Source organism: Nannobrachium achirus (assembly GCF_963921795.1).
Source record: "Nannobrachium achirus genome assembly, chromosome: 23".
Classification (NCBI taxonomy): Eukaryota; Metazoa; Chordata; class Actinopteri; order Myctophiformes; family Myctophidae; genus Nannobrachium; species Nannobrachium achirus.
The window spans coordinates 48,938,036-48,953,980 of NC_137830.1; the positions used below are offsets into that span (position 1 = coordinate 48,938,036).

The window sequence follows — 15,945 nt, forward strand, 5'->3', positions numbered from 1 at the left end:
TAACACTTATTTCTTTACTTTCTGGGGCTGTGCGATAAAATGTCATACCTCAATACCTCCAAATACCAAATACTATGATTGAATATGTCTATGGTTTCACACTTGTTATTTTATATTTTTAAATGTAGCAACAGTAAAAACAGCACATTAGGTAAATAGTGCTCTTATTTTACATTCCACAGACCAGAAGACAGCGCACTGGCCACGTTCAGGTGTTTAGACAGATATCTCGTGTTGTGTTTAGAGACATTTGTGTCCCCTCTCAAATGAGCACTTGCCCTGTCGGGCAACCTGAAAGCAAACTTCACCTGCCCTGATGTTTTATTTACCTGCCGGGGGCAGGTGGGCAAGCCTTAGTGTCAATGCCTGCACATGGTCACTAGAGAGAGGGCAGAGCTGTCCATACCATCTCCGACCACCCAACTTTCTGACGAGCGGCTTCCCCAACTCTCATTCAGGGTAATGCTTTTCAGAGGTTGCGAGTGACGTCATTTTGTAGTTGAACCGGACATTTCCGATGAAAGGTTTGGTCGTCAGAGACAATATGGGCAGCCCTTTTATGTATGTTTTTAATAATAATAATCTAAATCGGCAAAGTAACTAGTAACTGAAGCTATGAAATGATTGTTGTGGAGTAAAGAGACAGTACAATATTTGCCTCTACTCAAGTACACTTAAATACAGTAAAAGTCCCCCCTGACAGGTTCTCTCTGTGTCACATGAACTCTGGTAGTGATGATCCTGTTTCCCAAACAGTGGGTCTGGACCCATCTTTGGGTTGCGGACCCATTTTTATGGGTGGGAGTAAATATCCCTTTACTTTTTTTGTTTCCTACATTTTATTTGTAATTATTATTCTTTCAAAACATTGAGCACAGTTTTCATTAATAAAAATATAAATCAAACCTCGGTTCGAAGTGAAGCGGTGAATTTTTATTCTATGTGTTCTAGAGCTATGAAATCTGTGTTCTAGATCTATACTTTCTATGTGCTTTAGTTCTATATTTTGTATGAATTCTGAATGAATGAATGATTTTATATGGAGGGCCAAATTGTCATGTGAAGCTTGACTAATCCTCAATTCTGCATGCACGGGACATGTACGGGACAGACAAAGCCTGTTCATTCTGGACTGGAATGACCATATATGGACATGTACGGGACACACAAAGCCACTCCTTGGAAGCGGCTTTTCACCGCTTCAAATAAATAAAAACAAATAAATCCATACATTTAAAAATATATACTTTTAAGCTGTAGTGAAAATGTTATCTGTTGGGTCGTGAGCCAAAAGGTTTGTTAAATACTGCTTTAGAAGCACAACACCCCTGAATGCATAAATGAATGAATGAACACTGCTGTACCAGTGGCGTCAGTTCAGAAAAAGCTAAGGTATGGCAACATGACTGGTGTCTTCGCGCGCGTGCAAGACACCAGTCATGTTGCCATACCTTAGCAACAGGCATGATACATTTATTTTAAGAAGTACAGAAGTCTATGGTTTCTTGGGCTGGATATGGCAGCCTGGAACAAGTGCATTGCACCTGTGCAGCTGACCTGCAGAACCTGGGAATATACAATTTTGTCAAGATGGGGAGAATATAATTATAATACCTTGTTAAAGTGACCATTCTGTAACATTTTGCATTTGTAGCTATTTTACTGTAATTTAACAACATAATAACCAGCACAGATAGACAAAGAGACATTCATGGATGTATATTTAAAAGTAACTTTTATTTCCCCCCCTGGACCCAGGGTATGGCAGCTGCATACCCCTGCCATACCCAATTGATGCCCCTGTGCTGTACACAATGCATTTTACACCTTATGGATCGTAGGTTTGTTTTTGTATTCAATGATTCAATTAATAAAATGCAGTCTCTGAATATTCAGTAGCATTTTTAGTGACAATGAGATGTTGGAGAACCAAGAACATAAAAATGGTTAAATAAATACAAGTAAAAATACAAAATAAATAGAAAATAAATAAAGTTCAGTCCAGCCTGGACTGAACTTTATTTATTTTCTATATATATTTATTTTATTGACAAATGGTCACAGTACATACAAACAGAACAGGACAAAAAGCATTCACATGACTAAAAATAAGTAAAATAAAGGGGGAAAGAAATAAGCTCGAGCTTTATACATTTAGGCAATATTCATCACATATTCTTCTGGTTCTCATCATAGCTTTAGTGTTTATGTTTTAAGGTTTCTAAAGTAGGCCTATTAATATGACTGTAGCAGGGCTTTAAAAACAACAATAGTTGGACGTTGGTTGGCAAATTTGGTACAATGAATATTAAAAATGATATTTAGCAAGAATTAAGAAGGTTGATAACAGATAACATACATTTTTCTACATTAATTTTGTCATCATTTGAAAGAGGGGGCTTTTAAACCGTGACATCATTTTGTAGTCATACCTCCAAGCAGATTTATTATCAATATCTGTCCCTCGCTATTTCAACAGATCCGAGACAAAAATAACGACTAAAGTATAATTCTACCACTTTCCTTTCAACAACAAAGAGAAGAAAAAATAAATCGTAAAAGTAAAAAGATTCACGGGCGCTGCTGGGGGCAAAAGTTCTCCTCTGCCTACAAAATGATGTCACGGCTTAAAAGCCCCAAGGCTCGCGCACGGGGCTTTATTGGCGTGGGATAGTTTTAATCACACCACCTGCCAAGTGTCATTATTGTGTGATTGTTCATAATAACTATCAGTCCTGTACGTTCCCCTGTCCAGAGGCCTTCTGTGTTCGGTAAGTTACACTCACACACACCGCTTCTTCACCGCTTACACATTGTTACAGAACAACTATAAAAACCTTGCTTTACCAATTCTTTCACCTCCTGTAGGATCTATCCTATATGAGGTGTTTAGCCAACTAGCTAGGTGACGGTGTCAAAGAAAGATGGCTCCACAACGACGCAATAAAGCACTGAAAGCAGACACTCCTGTAAAGACAAGCAAAGGCTGGCAAAATAAAAGTAAGAAATGCACACTCACTCACATGCAATGATGAATTCTTAATTTGTCACACTAATAGTGTTTTTGACAATGAACATTTGCACGTCTAAAACGCATGTCTGTCTAAATTAATGACTAGTAGTCCAGCACAGGCCAATAGTTCTATTAGTGCAGTGTTTCTCAAACTTTTACATTTCAAAGGTCTCCCCTTAACTCTGACAGTGTTCAAATGAACCTGTTGTTGGGGTTCATTTGGTTCCATTTGTATGCTGTTTGAGTTACAGACTTCTATGAGTCAATTTAGACCCCCATAAAGGAACCCACAGAGTCCCTAAGAATACACTTTGAGAACCACTGCTGTAGCCTAGTGTATTTAATACATTTATAGACCTTATCAATGCAAATGGATCAAATAATTGCGACTATGACAGGCCTAATGCCTCATTCACACTACAGATATATAGTTGAACGTTTTGCTTGGTAATTCAATGTAATCTCAATGGAAACCAGCTTTAAAGGCTGGGCATGTCGGCTGTCCTTGGAATCCAGCCTTTAAAGCTGGTTTCCATTGAGATTACATTGAATTACCAAGCAAAACGTTCAACTATATAGAGATTACATTGAATTACCAAGCAAAACGTTCAACTATATATCTGTAGTGTGAATGAGGCATAAGGGTATAATGGATTCAGGCCTGGAACAGTATTTATATATTCTATATTCTGTCTGTCACACTGTTCAGAAATGTGTCCTCCAATGCATTTTGCTACAGCTAAACTATTGCAAGGAACGGTTTAATTAAAAACACAGACTTCAGCGTTAGGTTTAAATATTGTTCTGGGATGTTCTTTTACACCTCTTCAGATAACAGGAGGGTTCTGCCCAAGGTGGGCCCACGCTTTGAGCCGCTGTTGGAGGTGCCAGGTCATTCCAGAATGCAGGTCAGTATTGTTTTTTTTTGTTTTGTTTTTTTAATATTTTTTAATCCCACGTTTTTGCAACCCATTTTTCTCACCCGGTGACTACCTAACCTGTAGTCCTGGTTTCCGCTCTCCCCCTGCCGCGCCAGGGGACATTGGGGAGCACCCGGCTGGCTAGGGGGAGGTAGTATTGTGGTCAGTATGGTGTCTAAAAAGGTATATATTTTCAATGTAATTTCAAAAACCTTGTAATCAGTGAAGCCATCTACAGTATAGTATTCTTCATAACCATCCACCAAACCCACTGCACATCCTTGTGTGATGCAGTTAAAGGATAGTTCATCCACAAATGGAAATTCACCCCAGTTAAAACTGTTTTATTTTCAGTGGTGGAAAAAGTACTCGCATTCTTTACTTAAGTAAAAGTATCAATACTGTACTCTGTTACAAGTAAAAGTCCGGAATTCAAAATGTACTTGAGTAAAAGTATGAAAGTATTGGCATCAAAAAGTACTTAAAAGTACCAAAAGTAGGGGGCACGGTGGTGCAGTGGTTAGCACTTCGCCTCACAGCCATAAGGTCCTGGGTTCGATTCCCGCCGGGGGTGCTGGGGGCGTGTTCCTCCACCTGCGTCATCAGCACCCACACCCTAGGTGGGGTTGGCGATAGGGCCTTTCTGTGGTGAGTTTGCATGTTCTCCCTGTGTCTCCTTGGGCATAGGCCCTCACACAAAAACATGCAGTAGTCCTGGTTTCTATACTACCCCCTAGCCAGCCGGATGCTCCCCAATGCCCCCTGGTGCGGCAGGGGGAGAGCGGAAACCAGGACTACAGGTTAGGTAGTCACTGACTAAGTGGATGTATGACTTGTAAAAATGTGAGTGATCAAATAAACTAAACTAAACTAAACCGGGTGAGAGAAATGGGTTGCAAAAATCGTGGGATAAAAAACATTTAAAAAGTACCAAAAGTAAAAGTACAAAATGTTTGAAAATAGCAGATAGCAGATCTACAAGCTCTCAACGTGTCGCGATCGGCTATTTTCAAATAGCCAATGTATAAAATAAGGCTTAAGTGGTTTTTGTGTGTTTTGTAATAACATTATAATTTATATCTGTAAAGTAACTAGTAACTAAAGTTTTCAATAAATATAGTGGAGTAAAAGTACACTATTTGGATCCGAGATGTAGTGGAGTAGAAGTAAAATTATTGGAAACTGGAAATACTCAAGTAAAGTACAAATACCTAAGTAAATGTACTTTACACCACTGTTTATTTTTCCTCATAAGCGTGACAATAAAACCTCATAGTGACTTTCTCCTTGCACAATTTGTATTGGTTTACTTAATGCAAATCTCTTGCAATATATGGATATCTTTATATGGATATCAATAATCAATATATGGATATCTTTCAATGGTGAACAACAGTCTTTGGAGTTCCTAAAAAGGGCAGAAAACGACCATGTAATTTATACTCCCATTTAAAGCCAAATGATCACCCTGAGTGAAAATATTCACTGCAACCGTTCCCAACAGACATTCACCCTTGCGTCTTGCACACCCTCGTCTCCTTGCTGTGCACTTTCTGGTTATGTGATGTAGAGTAGACATCTGTGTGAATGTGTGGGGGAGATTTCTCATTGAGATTGTCAATGTGCACGTTATGCTGCATAATGCCTAGCTCTGGTCCATAGCGTTAGTGGAGTTCTCCCTAACTCCACTAACGCTATGGACCAGAGCTACAAAATGCCCTACTTTTAGAACTAAAAGACCTAGTCCTAGAGTAAGTTAAACCCACAACAGCACAGGGGTGTAAACTCGGCTTCTGAAGTATAAATGATCATGAAATGTGTGCTCACAATGAGAATTATCAGACTGCATTCTTTCCTGCTTATATTTCATAAACATATGCAGTTAATATTGGTAATAATGACTAATATTGTTTTACAAGCTCAATGATGTTAAAGGGATCCCTGGCTAATACGACAAATATGCTTTAATTCATTATAGTTGTCCTCTGTAACTACAATGTAAAATTAAAAACACCTTCAATATTGTATTTCTTCTAGAAATGGCTAATCTTTCACTCAACAGGGGAAATGCCTGTCGCAAGTTGATGTCATAAAACCATGTGTGATTTATCCCTATGCAATTCATGGCATGCATGTGAAAATAAAAACAAACATAATACTTCCTAGCATCAAATCGATATTCAATAATTCAAATCTGTCTTTTTTTTGTTCTTTCTTTGCACATGCAAGCCATAAATTCCATAGGGATAGATCACACATGTCAAGTAGAGTTTAGTTATTTACATACTCTACTTCACTGCTTTCGCTCGCTATCTCACAGTCCCTTTTTCTTCTCTTATATTCATCTACACAGACCAGTAGAAGGACCGTCCGTCAAAAGAAGACGGTACATTTCATGAGCCCTATTGTGGCCATACGGTACATGAGCCCTGTGGTGGCTGAACAACTGAGGAGATCGGGCAGTACGCCTGTCCCACTGACAAATCGAAATGCTGGAAACCCGGCCCGAATGTGTGAGCCAGCCAGCCAGACGATGGCTAACCCAGGGACGAACACACAGAATGAGATGGTTCTTGAAAGACACGAGCGACCACCGGAAGAGGAACTGCCAGTGCCAAGTAGGGCTGTCACAATTATTACATAATTGTCTAATTGTGATTATTTGACATTATCGCAATTATTTTGTCATAATCGTCATAATCGTGAATGTTGAAAAATGTCAGAAATAGTGGAAATGGCAGATCTACAAGCTCACAACGCGTCGCATCGCGACGCGTTGTGAGCTTGTAGATCTGCTATTTCCACTATCAAAGTTATTTTTTAAGTAGTAAGTTGTCAAATATGTCAGTAATTTCTTTGTATATTTAGGTTATGTGTCATATCTACCATGTACAACTTCAAAGCCTAAAAGCCAAACAGAAATGTAATTGTCAACGACAAAAACACAATTAAATCGTTAATCGCAAATTATTTGAGTGACAATTAATCGTCATGTAAAATGTCATATCGTGACAGCCCTAGTGCCAAGGCGCCCAGATATGGTCCAGCGGCAAACCGGCTCCAATGACAACAAAGACCGCAGACCTTCAGTTACTGATGAAGACTCTAGTTCCTCTGTCTCCCCGGATTCTTCTGATGGCCTGGACTCTTCTGATGACCAGGAGTCCGATAGTAGCCTGGACTCTTCTGATGGGCTGGACTCCGATGATAGCATGGGCTCGGGTGACAGCCTCGGTTCCTCCGACACCTTGCCCTCACCCGAGATGCTCCTGAAAGAGGATTACGGTAGGTGTATGTAGTGTAAAAGTGTGCAGTTTATTGCGACCGTCAGGTCGCAGTTACTATCAAAACCTCCACCAGCTGTCTGTCAGTCTGTCACACGTCACACTTTTGCCCTTCTCATATCTCCGCCACCGTTGCCCCGATCCATGCCAAAATGTGCACACACACTCCTTGTCTGCCAAACCACTACCCTAACACCTCAATTCTCACATGGCCCTCTTCTAGCGCCACCATGAGGCCGATTCTTGCAAAACATATTTTTGGACACTGCTCCTCCAGATTTTGCCCTAAAATCACGCAAATCCATACACCGTATGTCTACACTCATGTCATCAACATGGATCTGTCTCATATAGCGCCACCATCACCATTTTTTCAAACACGTTTTTGGACACTGCTCCTACAGATTTTGCCCTAAAATCATGCAAATCGGTACACAGTATGTCTATACTCATGTCATCAACACTCATGTCATCAACATGGATCTGTCCCATATAGCGCCACCATCAGGCCGATTTCTTTCAAACACATTTTTCGACACTGCTCCTACGCATTTTGCCCTAAAATCACGCTGCGACCCGACGGTCGCTTATCTCCTGATTAGGGAGTCTTACTGGTTCTAGAACATATATTCTATCATGACATGGAGGAAGGATTGATTACTTTCTCTTCCATGTTTGACATGTTGGTGAATTTTGACAGCTATTCTATGTATGATTTAATTCTATTGTGTCCTGCCATATCTCTTCTATACCTGTTGGTGGAAGAAATATGTAACAAAAATAGGCTAAAGTGTTCACTTTCAGCAGAAAGCGTGAAAATTTGCACCTAGGGGTATTTTTGTGTGCCGAATTCAAAAATTGACGGTCCCAAGCACTTTTCCCAAGGGATCTGGTGGCTCTAATTCACTTACCATACTAGGGAAAAAAGACCCCCCAAAAGATCTTCTTTAAATAGCATGTGAGGGGTCTATCTAGGGGGTTTTCATGATTCTGAATCCATTGCAAGCATTTGTTTTGCACGAAAAACATTCCTTGGGCAAGAAATGGACCCTACACAACTGTGAAAAGTGATGACTCATCACTAAACCATAGTTTTGTGGGGTCCATTTGTTTTTGTGCAAAACAAATGCTTGGAATGGATTCAGAATCATGAAAACCCCCTAGATAGACCCCTCACATGCTACTTAAAGAAGATTTTTGGGGGGTGTTTTTTTCCTAACCCTAACCCTATGGTAAGTGAATTAGAGAAAAGTGAATTTGAGAAAAGTTTTTTTTTTTTTTAATTCAGCGCGCACAAATACCCCTAGGTGCAAATTTTTACGCTTTCTGCCGGAAAGCAGAAAGCGTAAAATATGTGAACCTTTTTCACATATTTCTCCCACTATGTGGTTTTGTGGTCTCCTCTCTGTTCTCACAGAGGCATCGGTGACACTCTCGTCACCTCAGTTCATCACAGGTTTACCTGTCAACTCCACCTTGTTGAACTTGAGCCATGCTGAGAACCTGTACCTGCAGCCGCAGCCAAACGTATCCACCATCCTTGGTATGAGAATGTTGTTTTTATTTGTTTCAAAGAAATCATGACATTAATCAGAATACAGAACAGACAACAGACTTCTTCTTGCACCCTTTTGACAAGCCTAAACTATTGTAAACTTTCAGGAATACATATGAAGTCATTGATAAAATGCATGTATTTTGGTCTTTTTCACAGTTCTGTGGGTTTAATCAAACCCACCACAGACCCTGTTTTGAGTGAAGGGGATGTTTTCCAATTTGCATGTTGATAATGACTAATCTCCTGTTTGCAGGTTCCCCGACCATCCCTGCTGAAAAGCATGAAAAACGGTAGGCTTTCCACTCATCATAATTCTACAACTACAAGTATAGCCACTTATGCCTTCTATACTTTAATAATATTGGTATTCATATTTTCAAAAATATCCAATCTACAAGCTCACATGAAACGCGTTGTGAGTTTGTTGATCAGAATGGAGAACGACCAATGTACAAGTTCACATTCACCTTCTCTTGCAGCTTCTCTTTATTGGTACTGTAGTACTACTGTACTGTTTTTTTCCTCTTATCTATCTTTTTTCTTACTTCTCTGTAACTTTGTAAATAACTGTATACTGCTGTGCTACAACTGAATTTCCCCCTTGGGATAATAAAGGTATCTATCTATCACATGCAATGTAGTCTGGGATCACTTCACTTTTCGGGCTTGTAACCGGTCTGGAGCGGAAACCACAAAACGTCATGTTGTAGTACTCAAAGGACTACAATTTGGCCGGAACTATCCACCGGAATCAGTTTTAACCCAAAATATTCCCCTGCGCTCAAGGACATACTTTTAGGGCCTACCTAATAAACTCCTTGATGCGGAGTAGTTTTGCTTTTGAAAAAATCGTTTGGTATATGCATCTTTTAGTCCAACTGTTAGCGACTGGCAAGACTACACTAGGATACTCCAGCATTTTAATAAGGATTGGGGAAACAAACGGAGGGAACCAAATCAGAGCGACGCAACTTCTTCTAGTGGTTTCCGCGCTTTAGGCGGAAACCAAACGGCCTGTTGTGAACGAACACCAGGGAGGTTACATGCAATGTGCTTTGACCTTGTAGATCAGCTATTATGGCTTTTTGAACATTTTCACCTATAATGACATTTGAAAGTGGTTAACAGTGTCTTTCTGTTTGTAGTTTCGTTGAAGGCACAGAAGACCAGCATGAAGAATACAGTAGCTCAATGAATGCAGGTAAAAGCCCCCCCCCCCCCCCCCAAACAATCATTTCCTGACTATCTTAAATTCCATAGTATTTAATCTAAAGATTGCACAAAAAGACTAGATTTTATTCATATTCTTGTCCTTTGTATCTAGATAAATCCTTGAGGATTGCAACGCCATGGGTAAGTACATACCTGGTGCATACCTTTAAAAGGGGAAGGGAAAATAATAATTTAAAGTCTTAACTGTACATTCAGAGGGTTGTATTAATCAAATTCATTTTCTGTCACAGCTCAACACGAAGCCCAAGCCCATCAGGTATAAGAAAGTAGGCGTCCCAAAACCTCCGCTTGCTGCACAACTGGAAGAGGAAAGCACTGTAGACGCGCCAGGCCCAACGCCCCCGGAGCCAGCCCTGACACACCAGGCCCCGGAACCGGGTGAAACGCTCCCAGACCCGGAGCGAGCCAATAAGTGCCCGAGGCCAACCCTAAGAGCCCTAGAGCCCAAAGAGTTCCCAGGGTCGGGCCTCTTGGGGCCTCCCCTGGGCCTGTTTTGGCTGGGCCCGCCCCAAAGAGGCCCGAAGCCAGCCTCGCCACCTCTAAGGCCATTCTTTGACTTTGACAGCAAGGAGTCAGAGGCAGCCTTCTGGGCGAGGCTGGATGACAGGGATGATGCACTCAGAAATCCTCCTGCCTTTTTCAAAGGTCTCTCCAAAGGTTCGCGATAAAGGGGCATTTCAACGTCTACTCTGCCTTGTGTGAGCACCCCAGACCCCAGTTTTTGATTAGCTTGATTCAGTGTTTAGAGATTTGATAGCAGACATGGGCTAGGCCTGGGCTCCAGTGGGTAGGTGTACATAGGCTAGGCCTGGGCTCCAGTGGGGAGGTGTACATAGGCTAGGCCTGGGCTCCAGTGGGTAGGTGTACATAGGCTAGGCCTGGGCTCCAGTGGGGAGGTGTACATAGGCTAGGCCTGGGCTCCAGTGGGGAGGTGTACATAGGCTAGGCCTGGGCTCCAGTGGGGAGGTGTACATAGGCTAGGCCTGGGCTCCAGTGGGGAGGTGTACATAGGCTAGGCCTGGGCTCCAGTGGGGAGGTGTACATAGGCTAGGCCTGGGCTCCAGTGGGGAGGTGTACATAGGCTAGGCCTGGGCTCCAGTGGGGAGGTGTACATAGGCTAGGCCTGGGCTCCAGTGGGGAGGTGTACATAGGCTAGGCCTGGGCTCCAGTGGGGAGGTGTACATAGGCTAGGCCTGGGCTCCAGTGGGGAGGTGTACATAGGCTAGGCCTGGGCTCCAGTGGGGAGGTGTACATAGGCTAGGCCTGGGCTCCAGTGGGGAGGTGTACTTGAGGCCTGGGCTCCAGTGGAGAGGTGTACTTGAGGTGATGCTGCTGCTGTTTTTTTCCTGGCCTGCAGCTCGGCAATCCTCATCCAGTCCTCGGACTCGCCGTCAGGCTTTGTTACTCCACCCCGTCTTTCAGAGTATTTGTCTTCCACCCCATCGTACAAGGGTTTGTACTTTCATCCCCACGGATCCTGCTGCGCTCCGTGAGGTTTCGGCTGGCAAAGGAAAGCTTGCGAGCTCTAGAGGTCAGGCCTGTCGTACCTCCGCTGGCTGGCGTCCCCCCGGAAGCCACCGGGGAGGAGGTGGCGAAGCACAGGACGACGCGGTTGCCTTCCGTGGCAATTTGTTGTTGCCATCAATCACATTTCTAAATACTGACTCGAGCAATTTAAACTATCTGGGGTGCTCACAAAAGCTTAAAATGACCCCAAACATGTTGAAAGAGAAATATTCCTTGACCACTATAGCATTTATGTTATGGGGACATAGCAGATCTACTGGGTTGTGTTGTGAACATGTAGACTGGCTGTTTTTGGCAAAGAGATTTAGGAGTAGAGGGGGGAAGTTGCAGTTTTATTTAAAATGTTTAAGAGGCATTAACATCTCTTATGAGAAACTTTACAGGAAATGTAAAGGCTTGTTAGTGTATGAACACAGACATGCAAATGCCCAAACTGCAATCTCTTCAGTTGGTGTTATTTATTGAACGGTTTGCCTTGTTGTTGAATACTGTAACTTGTTAATTTAAAAACTGACATTGATATGTATTGAAGTTCATTTTAATAAGTGTTTGTGTCTGTAAAGAATAAAATATATTTATACCAGATCTCTCTAGTTTATACCTTATGTGTTATTAAATAGCTCTATATTCTGATGTACTCATTGTTATCAGTAACAGGATGAGTCTCCATGTCTCAAGCTCTTTAGTAAACAAAATACACTTTCTCAGAACAGTACTTGCAATGCAGGTTAATTTATAAGTGACACAAATGAGTAGACTGGGAACTGGAACTCTAAAGTGAGGGGGGGAGAGAGAGGGGCTGAAAAACGGTCAACTGGGTGATAGACTAAAAATGTAATGCAATGAAGAAAAGAGTGCACACCAAATTTGTTGTGGTCTGATAAGGTTCTCAAACATCATGTCAAGGGCAGGCCCCAAATCGATTTTGTCTTGTTTTTGTCTTTGAATTTTTTTTGTCAAAGCTCAATGGAATTTCTTTAGGGAATACATTGTTATTTAGTCCAATATACAATATAACTTATACAATTTATACTTATACAATCACTTTACACAATCCTGCTTCTGGTTTGACAATGATTTAGATTTTTGGAGATTATTTGTCAAATGTCTATGATGACATGGTTTGACCATAATATAACGGGGCATTTTTGTTGAAACAGGCAACCTCAGGCATATGGTACACTTACATTGAAGAACACATCCATTAATATCGACATAACTTTCAACATCTGCATGAAATGATAGAAATGTCACACATTGGTCGTTGAGCAAGAGAACAGCACTCTCTAGTGGATATAAACAAAACACATTTCCCTTTCAATAATCTGTGTTGATCGTGCGTGTGTGTGTGTGTGTGTGTGTGTGTGTGTGTGTGTGTGTGTGTGTGTGTTTTAATACACCATGCCTTGTATCTGCATTTAATGAAATGGAAATTACATTCATATTTATTGCATAATTGATGTCTTATAGTGGTATCTGTACAGTAGGCCTAGTAGTAGGCTACTACAGTATGTGTATCGCTTAGTAGGTCAGTTTGTTTGCACTAATAATTGGGTTTTGAGTACCGTAAATTCATTATCAGAGCACCAGGTGTGTGTGTGTGTGTGTGTGTGTGTGTGTGTGTGTGTGTGTATGTGCGAGCACGCGCGCGCGTGTTATCTTATCACCAGGCAGCATGTTGCCTTTGCCCAGGCTTGTATGAGCTCATTCTGTCACGTGATCTGCAGCCCGGCCCTTCATTGGTAGCCTTGAAAATTACGGGCATATATACCGTCATGGAACCATCTCAACATGGTGTTGAGCTGTGTAGCTAATTTGCCAGGTACGTTTACAAACACGTTCAAATAACAAAAATCAAGTGCTTAAAGAAGGTATGAGAATGTCACAATATGGTCCGCTGAAGCAGAATTGCCCATATTATCCGTATTGTTTAATACAAAATATTCTAATCTAATTGGCGGCCATTTCCTCTGATTTCTCTCAACTGCAACTACGCGACCCCATCCGTTGGGGGGGGGGGGGGGTGTACTGCAGTGCACTCCGATAGATTAAAGACATTAAAATAAGTCCGATTGAATTACAATGCTTCTTATTACACAATACGGAAGATACGGGTAATTCGGCTGAAGCGTACCATATTGTGACATTGTTCCACATTGACTAAGCACTTTATTTTTTAAACCGCTCAACGCCAGGTTGAAGTGGATCCATGACGGCCCTGAGATACGACCCATCATGTTTCAGGGCTGTTAGCTCATTGGCTGCTTCGCACCGGGCAAGTTGTTTTTGTTGGGAATCAGGAAGCAGATTTTAAACCTGTGTGTGAATGGGCGTGGAGTTGAATGAACAACAACAACACGGAACAAATGACATTAGATTGAATATAATTGTCAAAACGGAGAGTTCATAATCGTGGATATTGGCTACTCGACAGGCGGTCTCGCCATCAAACCCAAAGGATTTGTAAGTATGTATACTGTGTGCTTCTCTCTTTGTTTCGTTTCATTTTCACGTCATGTTGTAACTTGTCAAGTTATCTGTTCCTGGCAACTCACAGTCTTGTAGCCCCAGAACGGTGATATTATATTACATATTGTATGACTTCAGTACAAAGGGACCCCACTTTAAACAAGCCTAACAGCTTTCTTGTGGTATTGACTTTATCCTTAGTTGATTTTGTATCAGTGAACTGTACTGTACCCTTTCCTCTGCAAACTTCTAGTGTACGATCAATCAATCAATCAATCAGTCAGTCAGTCAGTCAGTCAATCAGTCAATCAATCATACAATACAAGACTAAATAATCTGCATTGTAAACAATACATGCCGAATCCAAATCCAGTTTTTGTTTCATTTTACACAGTGCCATGCACTGACTTGACAGCTGTCAAATGGCTGACTCATTTTTTCACACCCTTGGCATTTATGAATGTATTTCATTTAATTGTTTATTTATTCCGTCAATGTGATAAATAATGCACATTGATTCATGATTACCAAAACACAACCCATGCAGTTTAAATATTCCATGATCAAAAGCAGAGCAGAGTTAGAAGGACATCTTAACCCATCAAAACAAGGGAAGCATCTTGTGTGATTTTATATTTATGCGTTGGCTATTCAAAAATAGCAGATATACAAGCTCATATATCGAGCTTGTATATCTGCTACTTTTGAATATTTTCTAAAAATCTTGAAAGTGTGAGAACTACTCATGGCTTTAACGTTGAGTATTGAGTGTTTCTTCAAGACATTGACTGGACTGTCTGGGGATTTCAGACTGAAACATCACCTGTTCTTCTGACCTGCTTTATTGGCATGAGAAAACATACGTTTACATTGCCAAAGCAAGAGTCAAAACTAGCCCCATATAGAACCTCACCCGTCGCTGCATACTGTTGTGCTCTGAGTATGCAGCGACGGGTGAGGTTCTATATGGGGCTAGTGTCAAAACCAGGGCAGGAATTTCATGGAGGCCATGAAGGCCATGGCCGTCGTTGCCCCTCAGTTTGGCCTTGTGCCCCTCAAACCGGCATGACATTTAGCCACAGTGGCCTTAATGCCCCAGCTGACTGTACCACTTTCTCCCCTGTCTTTTTCTTGTCATGTAGACACCAGTGTCTTTTGTTGAGATTATGAAATCACAACTCCCCCGATTCCCCATCTTTAAACCAATCCAGTGATTTTGATTGGTGCTGGGCTGAGCATGGATCAGATTGTAAATACCATAATTTATCCATATCACTGCAGATCATCACTAACCCTTAAATTCAACAAATTCTTTCAATGGACTAAATCTTGTTTTATTTGATGGCCTTCCTGCCCTGGCATTTGGCCTTTGTGCCCTAAAAAATGGAATACACCAAAGGCCAAGTGGCCTTGCCCCTAAAATGATGAAATTCCAGGCCTGGTCAAAACATAATAAAAACAGTTGAAAATAGGGAACATATACCGGTATACAGTTGGAGGGGTACAGCATGGCGTAAACAGAGCTATGTCGCATTTTGTCGTTATGTACAGTATATACAACAGGGCATGAAGCTTTTTGGAACAAATAGCAGCATTTCTTTTTTTCTCAATATGATTTCAACAGTACTATACAAAGAAAAGAAAAACGCCTTAAATTTGAAACGTGTTTAACGGTAGCAGCTCTGTTTATACTGTATGTGCAGTAGGTCTGGATGCCATTCAGTGGTTTGTAGTTCTTAGGGTGGTTGTATTCCATTCTCTAACCCAGGGGTCTTCAACAGGGGGTCAGGGACCGGGACCCCTAGGGGGCCCTCAGAGTTACTACAGGGGGTCCTCCAAATCTTCCAAACCTTTTTATGTTAACAACTTGAACCCTAGTGTCCATATTCTGAGAGCAAAACATAGCAGATCTGTAGCAAAAAATAGCAGATCTACAAGCTC

The 15,945-nt window shown here is 41.5% G+C and overlaps 1 protein-coding gene across 1 annotated transcript in view; it reads left to right on the forward strand.

Annotated features, from left to right (window-relative positions):
* Positions 1 to 13,865: 13,865 nt before the first annotated feature.
* Positions 13,866 to 15,945, forward strand: part of apaf1 (apoptotic peptidase activating factor 1) — a gene marked incomplete at its 3' end in the record, with an annotated part of 219,706 nt that continues 217,626 nt past the window's right edge. Inside the window, exon 1 of the mRNA XM_080754411.1 lies at positions 13,866 to 14,002. The remainder of the gene's footprint in view (positions 14,003 to 15,945) is intronic.